The sequence below is a fragment of the Cupressus sempervirens genome, chromosome 4, assembly GCF_028749045.1.
Source record: "Cupressus sempervirens isolate cs-2001-9-10 chromosome 4, ASM2874904v1, whole genome shotgun sequence".
Classification (NCBI taxonomy): Eukaryota; Viridiplantae; Streptophyta; class Pinopsida; order Cupressales; family Cupressaceae; genus Cupressus; species Cupressus sempervirens.
In genome coordinates this window covers 183,329,898-183,339,308 of record NC_143121.1, presented here as the reverse complement: position 1 = coordinate 183,339,308, position 9,411 = coordinate 183,329,898, and the positions used below count along the sequence as shown (strand labels likewise).

General features: G+C 34.9%; 1 pseudogene; it reads left to right on the top strand.

The window, feature by feature from the left end:
• Positions 1-1,305: 1,305 nt before the first annotated feature.
• On the top strand, positions 1,306-2,656 carry LOC149560594 (uncharacterized; annotated as a pseudogene).
• Positions 2,657-9,411: the final 6,755 nt, after the last annotated feature.

Genomic DNA, 9,411 nt, shown 5'->3' with positions numbered 1-9,411 from the left:
TTGACCCAAATGCTAAATTTCCTATTGCGTTGTGTTGTAGACATCAAAGACTTGTTATTTTTCAAGTTTCAACTCATGATGAATCTGTTTGATCAGTTTTCAAACGCAATTCCAAACACAATTTCTATCCTTTTATTGTTGTCAGCATTTGCAAATTGATTGGAACCTTTGTTCGTGATGTTATATTTTGAAATTTTTGATTTCCTAGATTGAATGGATTGTACCATCATCTTGTCCACTGAAAATGCTCCAAGTGTGCCAGTTTGCATGTCTTGATGAATCCATTTGCACACTTTTCCAAGTCAATTCCATTCGCAAAAAATGTTTTCTGTCAATGTTTCCAGTTTGCAAAATCCAAGTAGCCCACTTTGACTGCTCGCCATTTGTGCCCAGTTATTCCTCATGGGCCCAAATCCCAAATTTATATTCACCTCATGATAGAGATTCAATGCCCCAGTTTTTGTTTCCCCAAGTGTCAGTTTGCCCAGTTTTTAAAGCCAAAATTGAACCCAGTTTAGTGTTTTCTGGCGTGTTTCCTTGTAGGTAATTCTGAGAGGGCAACTTCAACAGAAAATATCTTTTGACCCTGAATTTTTCATGAAACAAGATTTGACAAGATGTAAGAATTGAGAACAGAGAATCAATGTGCCAGTTTTCAGAGCCAGATCATTTGTTTGGATCAGTTTTCAAGGGCAGTCAAAGGACCTTCTGGCATTAAGTTGACTAGTTGCAAAAAGAGATAAAATAAGTTTCAAATGTTGATTCAGTGGTTAAATCTAATTTGGATTAGTATCAGATGATGAATGAGTCAGTTTTGACATTTCAGTTATTTGAAAACGAAATTTTTTTTAGCCGGACCCATTTTTTGGGCCCTGACTAATCTGCATTTATGTGATAGGATTGAGTTAGAATAATGCAATTTTTTACAATCCATGAAGGACCAGTTTTAATTTTTCAATAAGAAAGACAAGTGCTTAATTATGATTGCTTGATCAAGGATTTAGTACACCTTTTCAAGAATTTATCTTTTATTTCTGGTTCAAAGAATATTGCAGAGTTGGGGCATCTCATTTTTCCTGATTAAGAATCCATTTTCTCCTCATCAATTTTTTTATCATCTGGTTCCTTTATACAATTTTTGAAAGCTCATCTAACTATATGAGGAAACGTGTAATAGGCCCTTAAAGTGTTAGTGAGAGGTTCAAATGGATAGTGGACTTGGAGGGTTTTAGGCTACACTTTTTAGGGTTTAGTCTGTGCCAAACCATAGTGTTGTTTTGAGAAAATGCTACTGTAAAGCCTAGAGGAGAGCTCTTATTTTAATCCTTAGAGAAGCAAGGAATTGAGAAGTGAAGATGGCATCAAAGGGAAAGCAACGTCCTGCACCGCAGATTGAGGAGCAGTCTGATACCAAAAAATTGAAGTTGAGCACAGATGGCGACGAGATGGCCCAAAGAGTATAGCTTAATCCCACAGACTGCAATCTAGATTTTGACATTGAAGATAATGGTCTTCAGGGTCATGCTTTTCATGATAAAATCTTTGCATATTGTTGGTCAGGTGCTCGTGCCTCTGTAGGAATAAGAGGTGGCAAATATTGTTTCTCTTGTAAGGTCACTGCTACACAACCTGTTGAAATGGAAGATACACCCCCTGATTAGCAAAATTTGTGTCGTGTTGGTGTTTCGAGAGGTGTCAACAATGTGGGGAGCCTCGATAAAACGAACCAAACCTTTGGTTATGGGGGTACTGGAAAGTTTTCAACAGGTGGTAAATTCTTGGATTATGGTTCAAAGTTTAGTGTTGGTGATACTATTTTTTGTGCAGTGAACCTTGAAAGCCATCCCTTGGCTGGAATTTCCTTTTCTAAGAATGGGTCACAACTAGGTGTAGCTAAACGTTTTGATTCGGGTCCAAAGGGTATTGAAGTGATAGATACTCCCCTTAAGAAATTACATTGGGACTTTGCAATTTTTCCACATGTACTTTTGAAGAATGTTGTAATCCAGATGCAATTTAGCATTGAGGATGTCCTCGTTCCACTAGAAGGTTACAAGCCTTGGAATGCTTCACTCAAGGATGGGAATGATGTAATTGGACCCCAATTTGGTTTTGTAAAGGATTGTGAAGTTCTAATGATGGTAGGGTTTCCAGCTTCAGGCAAAACTACCTGGGCTGAGAATTGGTTAAAAAGCCATCTAGAGAAGCGTTATATGCTTCTTGGAACAAATCTAGCACTTGACCAAATGAAGGTTCATGGGTTGCTGAGAAAAGGGAACTATGGAGAACATTTTGATCAGCTGATGGACTGGGCTACTAATATATTCAATACATTATTAGCCAAGGCTGCCAAAATACCTCGAATTTTAATCCCAAATCAAACCAATGTATACAAGAGTGCTAAAAAACGCAAGTTAAGGCCCTTTGTGGACTACCACAAGATTGTAGTTGTTATTTTCCCTCCTCCACAAGAGCTGAAAATACGAGCCAAAAAAAAAAAAGTTTTAAGGAGATGGGAAACGAAGTTCCTCCAGAAGCAGTGAACGAGATGCTAGCAAATTATGTACTTCCAACGAGCAAAGACATGCACGGATCTGATGAGTTTTTTGATGAGGTGTGGTTCCTCGAATTAAAAAGGAAGAAGCAAAGCTGCTAGTAAAAGAAGTTTACAGCAATCAAACCAGGAACAAAGCCTTTTCTTCAAAGGGATTAGTCATTGATAGAAAGGAGGAGACAAGTTAGATAAGAAGGAAGCTTTTGCATTGAAGAATCTATCTAACCGAGCCATCCCACGTGAAGGAAGCATCCACAGAGTAGAGGCGGCAGGAGCCCACGAAAAGATAAAAGCCATAGAAATAGGGGAAGAATACAGTTTAAAACCAATATCCCACATTGCTCGGGGGTGGACTTCTTTTATTCTCTAAATACAATTCTTTACATAGAACTTAATGTCTACGACTTGTGGCTTTTGTAAAAGCGCTGGCTATTGTGAAGGGACCCACATGCATGTGGATGACGTCAGTTAGCGAGTCGTGTGGATAAAATTTTAAACTAAAACGTGAGATCGATGACAATGCGCCCAAACTGGAGATTGCAAGAGATCACGCCACGTGGCGATATGAAAGGTGGGCGCAAGCCCGCAATTTCAACATGCTCAGGAGATCAGTAATGTAGAATTGCGGGATTCTGCCACATAGTAGTGGGTCCCAGCTAGTCGTGAGGTGGCACCAAAGGAACAGTTCGGAGCGGATTCACCAGATGCCGCCACGTGTCCAGATCAATGGCTGGCGCATGCCCGCTTCCTGGAGTTGCAAGGAAGATAAATAATGTGGGATAGAGGGTAACTAACACATGGCACCAAGTTAGAGCAGATGATTATGTGGCATCTGATGAGAAATGGTCGACCAATCAGAGGTCACCATGTGGCAAAAGGACGGTCAAAGCCCGTTGACCCGGATGGAGGCATAAGGGAAAAATTTAAAATGTTTGAAAATGCAAAAATTTTAAATGTTGTTCAAATGTACCTATAGGTTCTTTTAAATTCAAAATTTTATTTTCTGAAGTTTAACTTTAGAAATTTTGAATTTTTAAATTCTTTTAAAAAAAGGGGTTGCATACCAAGGTTTTATACTAGGGGAGTATTTTTCGAAATCACTTTCTAGAGGTTTCTAAGAGGCAAATATGGCAGTGTTATATATTGCTGGAATCATGGGAAGACAAACTTTCTGATTCTGAGGTCAGTTTCTGCACAGGAAGCAACTAGTTCATGGTATAGGAGGTTTTCTTCCAGATTCCTATTGTCCAACCGAATTCAGGTATTGATGATCAATTTTGATTTTAAATAGGGTAATGACTTGAATGTCGGTAAAAGACAGTAAAAATGCAGTTTGAGGTGAATTTAACCACTTCCAAATCATTAAAAACTCAAAATTTTACTAGATTTTCATAAGGCAAATCAGATATTTTGGATGCAAAAGAGTTTTCATCATTGAACAGAGGATATTTTCAAGTTTGTTACAAGAAATGATGAAAACAAAGTCAGATCAATGTGTGGAAAGAGGAGAGAGATTTTTCAATTGCAAGGGATGAAATGCCAAGAGGATACATGTCACCCTGAAATCGGATTTGGGATTCTTTTCTTTGCTATATCATTCTTTCTTTCTTTCATTTGAGGTTGTTGGCAGTTTGCTTTGGGTAATACCAGCAGGGTTCTAGTTCTATTGTTGAAATCAGGGTTGTTGATGGTTTTGCTTCCTCTCTATTGAGCTGAGCTCTAGCAGTGAAGGCCACACACCTATTTATGTGCAGATTTTCATTTCATGTCATGTATTGTCATTCTGAGATACTAGAAATTGATGCTAGATTATGTGAAGTATCTTGAGTTACATTTTGTGTTACCAGTTTGTGTATTTGGTCTTTCCAAGGATAAATACAAAAGGGGATTTACATGATTTATCTGTGTTCTCTAATTCTGTCTCCTGATTCTTCATGTGTTATTAACTTTGGAATTAAATGGATAATGTTCATTTGATTTAAGGCAGCTTGGATGAGTTGTATGTTAGATCTTTGTTTCTTTTGATTCAAGCAGTCAAGTAAATGCTTCATCATTCTGGTAGGGTTTTTAGGTGCATGAAGGGGATATTGCATAAGTATGGGATTTGGGGATTTCAGTTGATAAACTTGATTGTAATGCAATCTAGTTAGGTCATCCTCCTAGTAATGACTCTATGTTTCAATGAATAAGGCACTGATCACTAAATCAAATGCAAGATGATATGAAGGTTATTTGCACAAATTGTTATTAATCAAAATCATTTTAGTATTTCATGTTTTATAGTGGGTTGAAAGGAATTAACCCACACTCAACTTATGAATTTCATAGATATGCATCTAGCTACTGTAGATCTGTGTCATTTCATGAGTTATTAGGAGATATAAGGAGTTTTCATCTGCTTAATAGATTCAGGGATATGTTTTTGCACTGGTACAATATCATTTGAATATGAGGTCTACCCACCTAGGTTTAGCAGAGACTGAAGTAGAAGAAAGGTCAAGCCTTATAGTTGGCCCGATGTCTGAAATGACATGTTGAAAATGGGAGTTAGCTGCCCCTAGATATGTCATGTTCTCATTGGGATAATTGAAAACCTGGCAATGTTTTCAAACACCAACACTATGATTATTCATTGTGATAATCAGAGTTCAATCAAGCTTTCTGTGAATCTAGTTTTTCATGACAGATCCAAACATATCGAAATTCCTTACCATTATGTAAGAGATATGGTAGAAAGAAATACTATAAAATTAGAATACATTTGCATTGTAGATCAGACAAAAAAATTCTTACGAAACCTCTCCCTCGAGTGAAGATAGATCACTTCAGGAAAAGACTTGGTATGGTTAAATTGTAATTAATTTGTATTTCTTTAAATTATAAAATAATTTTATTGTCAGGCTATTGACTATTATGGGCTCCACCATTTGCATTCATTATTTTAAATGTGATGATCTCTGAGATAATGAACACTTGTATGAAAGACATTATGAGAGATGACGATCTCTTAGATAATGTGCTAAACAATAGAGATCTACTGTCAAATCTAGATGAGTTCAAAATCACATTGTGATGTAGACATTGTTATGCCTATGAGTCACAATTTGGAGAAAGGAAGAATTTTATTATTCTCCGGAGTTTATCCTATGTTCTAGTAGATCTTAACGTAGGATCATGTTGTGGTATAGGAATGCTAGTACCTATGAGTCACAACTTGGATAAATGAAGAATTTAATTATTTTCTAGATGTTATCCTATATATTGTATTCATTGCAATACTATTATCACTAGTATCAGTGACATGTCATGTCACAAATATAGCAATATGAAATAACATCATGTGTTCAATGATACCACATGCTAAGAAGATGCAGATAGATATAGAGTATCATTCTATACTTATTCATCGTAATTGATGATGCTAGATATATTATCTCTCAGTATAATTATCAAGTTAAGAGGGAGTGTTAAAACTATAACTATGATCATCATACTAGTCTGACTATGCAGATCACATAGACTTCATCTTTCATGTAATACCATCTGAAGGCTTATTAACACATTGCACCTTGTCTAGGCATGATTGACGACTTATTGTTATGAGTATATGTTAGCCTTAACCTTAAGTAAATTTAGTTGTGTTTCTTTGTTAAACTATATCTCCTTCTAGGCATCAATTATAAGAGAGCATTGTGGGTCAACCTAGAAAGGGTCATGTCCCTTTAAGGGGCATGCCCTTTGGTTATGATAAATGAGTAAGGTGTGGTTGTAGTTAAAGAGTAAACAATAGAATATCAAGTTTACTCCTTTAAGAAACTCTTCCACAAATCGAATACTTGCTGAGACAAATATATTTTAGAATAAAAATTAATATTGACCTCATTTCAAGGTGAGATAGAAGGAACATTAGAACAACAACCATACAAAAAGGTATTATCTTAGATTTGATTACTTAGAATTTGCAAAAACTCTACATTATTCTTTATGGATTAGTCTATGAACTTCAATCTTACAAAGAATAAGTTAAATGCTTTTCCATCCTAGATGAAACTTCCTAATCTCTAGGCATAATATAGTAATCTAGACACTATTTAGTTTATTTTTAAAAAATAGGATTTTTGTATGTGTTTTGAGGAGGCCATAAATGCAAATGACCTATCAAATGGCCCAAACATGCAAATACTATGGTGATATATTCCTCCTACAACATACATTAAAGAGAACCAAACTAGTGATGGGATATGGAAATAAAAAAGAGAGGTTTATGTTAGTTTACCCTCTTAGAGTGAAGAAGTGATAGACAATGATATGGGTGGCTTGTAAGATAAAAGGAAAGTTCAAACTATAAAAGAAAATCATTAGAGTCTTGGAGAAAAGATAGGATGTTGACTATGAATCCATGGTGGCATAGGTAATCTATGAGGGAAAGGTAAATAGTTGGGTGAGTATTGGGTTAGTCTCTAATATATTGACAAATCATAATCAACAAATCATATTATCATTTGAGGAGGAAAGTGTTTTACCCATAAAATAGACATGTGCCTTAAGTGGAATAGATTCCATTCTAAATAAAACCCATTAGATTCTTTTGTAGACTAATGTAGAGAAGAGTCTAGTAAAATCTTCAAACTATTTACAGAGATTGGGACCCAATGTGAATGACAAAGAAATAAACTGACTCAAACGATGAACCTTGGATGGATGCTAGAAGATGGATATTAGGGGGAAGATGGATGAGAGGGGGAAGGTTGGATAGAGGGCCCTAAAGTGGGCGATTTAGTTCCACCATAAATATTGAGTGGTAGATTGATGATTCCTACCATTGAAGATTTTCTAGTCACTAAAACATTTGCGAGCATTTTTTGATAAACATTTTCAACAAACAAAACATTTTGTGTTAAATTTGTTATTTTTCAAACATTGCACATATTTGTAATAATTCTAATGAATGATTTCACATGTTCATCAAAATTTTGATGAGATGTTTTGTTGGAATTTTGACCAACCCCAAAAGTAACTGAAAATAAAAATAAAAATACAAGTTCACAGTTTCTCATTTTTCACTACTTCAAAAACTATTTTCATTTCATCATTTCCCTAGAGTAACAAAGTTGGTTCTCCCTTTAGTTCACAAAGTTTCTCTCCATACATGTTCCCGCTCATGGATAAAGAGAAGGGTTTGGTCAAAGTTTTAGATCTTGGATTGGAAACAGAATTCAGAGATAAAATGTATCACTTCATTATATAATAGTGCCATCTTGTTTTCATTTTTCGTAGTTGGAATAGTTAAATAGCTAAATGTTTGTGCTTGTGATGAATAAGGATATAAGGCCTTGAATGATACGAATAAATAATACAACTTCCAAGCTCTTGATGTCATGTGCTACCTATTCATCCATAATCCTCTATTTGAATTTTCATCTCTCATTCTTTATTTGAATTCTTGTCTCTCATTAGCAACTGTAGGAAATGCATTAGGTCTTTAACATGTGCTAATTGTGTGTGGTGATTCCTTATTATATTACATCTATCTCCTTCTTTGGTCATGACTTCTAATACTAATGAGCTCTCCTCTTTACATGATTTGAGTGTTGAATTGGGATCTTTGTATTGTCAAAGTTCAGTCCATGTTAGGGGCTCAAGTATCAATATTCATCTGCATTTTTTTGTTCATCAACATAGCACCAAGTCACCTCCTAATGCCTCTTTTTATGGATCTCTCGTGTTGGCCTTTTGCTAATCCTCTTGACTAGAAATCTATTCCTTGTGGTGGCCCCTTGAGATGGAGCTAGGCTAGAAAGTGACTAATAAATTACATCTTCTTCTAGTAAAGGGTTGACTAGCAGATTTAGTTGATTGTAACTTTTACTTTCAAACTTGAATCAATGGATTTGCAACATTTGGATGCCTTCAGAGGATGGTAACCTAGAGATTAACATTTTTACAAAAGGTTTTATTTTATTTTTAAAAATTCTTTTGATGATTGAGAGTCTATTTCTAAAGTTTATTTAGTAATATTTATGATAATTGCAATCTTTATGGTTAGTGTGTTGTGCACATTCAAGGGAATAATAGAGTCTAAATCTTGACATTGAATGAAAAATGCTTTGTGGCAAGTGGTTTGGAAGTGTGTATAGTTGAAAGAGCTTCTTTTGTTCATCTCAATTGAAAATAGATGTAATTATTTCAAATATGGTATAAAGAAAAAGTTAAAATAAACCTATCCAATCAGAAAGAGTACACCTCAATAACTAAAATATCTTGGTATAAAATTAGAACCTTAGTGAACATTATTACACCTTAACAAAAAATAATCATAATAGGAATAGATTTACCATTAAATTATACATTCTTGACTTCATTTTTTCTAAATTGAATATCAAATTGATCAAATCTAAAAGGATCCCAACTAGTCACAAAATAATAAATAACTTCTTTCACAATTTTAGTCTACTAGCAAATAATTGATCACAAAGAAAAGATTTATCAAGTTCTTGGAGTATGCTTACAAAATTTTAATGTAATCATCACCACCACACTCAAAAGTTCCCTTCCACTTGAATTTTAGTGGACTTTGATATTTAAAAAAATGTACCTTAACAAGTCCATTATGAAGTGAATTGCTTAATAATGCTTGTGATCAAAAGACCCCATGACGATCTTCTTGTTCTCATTTGACATACTTTTTTAAGGCATGTAAAACATACTTGTGCTCTATAACTATCTATATAGCCAGTCAATTATCAAAATTTTAATTTCTGGTCCTTTTCTTTTTAGTTTGATACAATCCTCAATCAGTTTAATTGTTGCTCTTGTGATTGGTATCAGTATTAGTGATCGAACTTGGATGTTTTTGA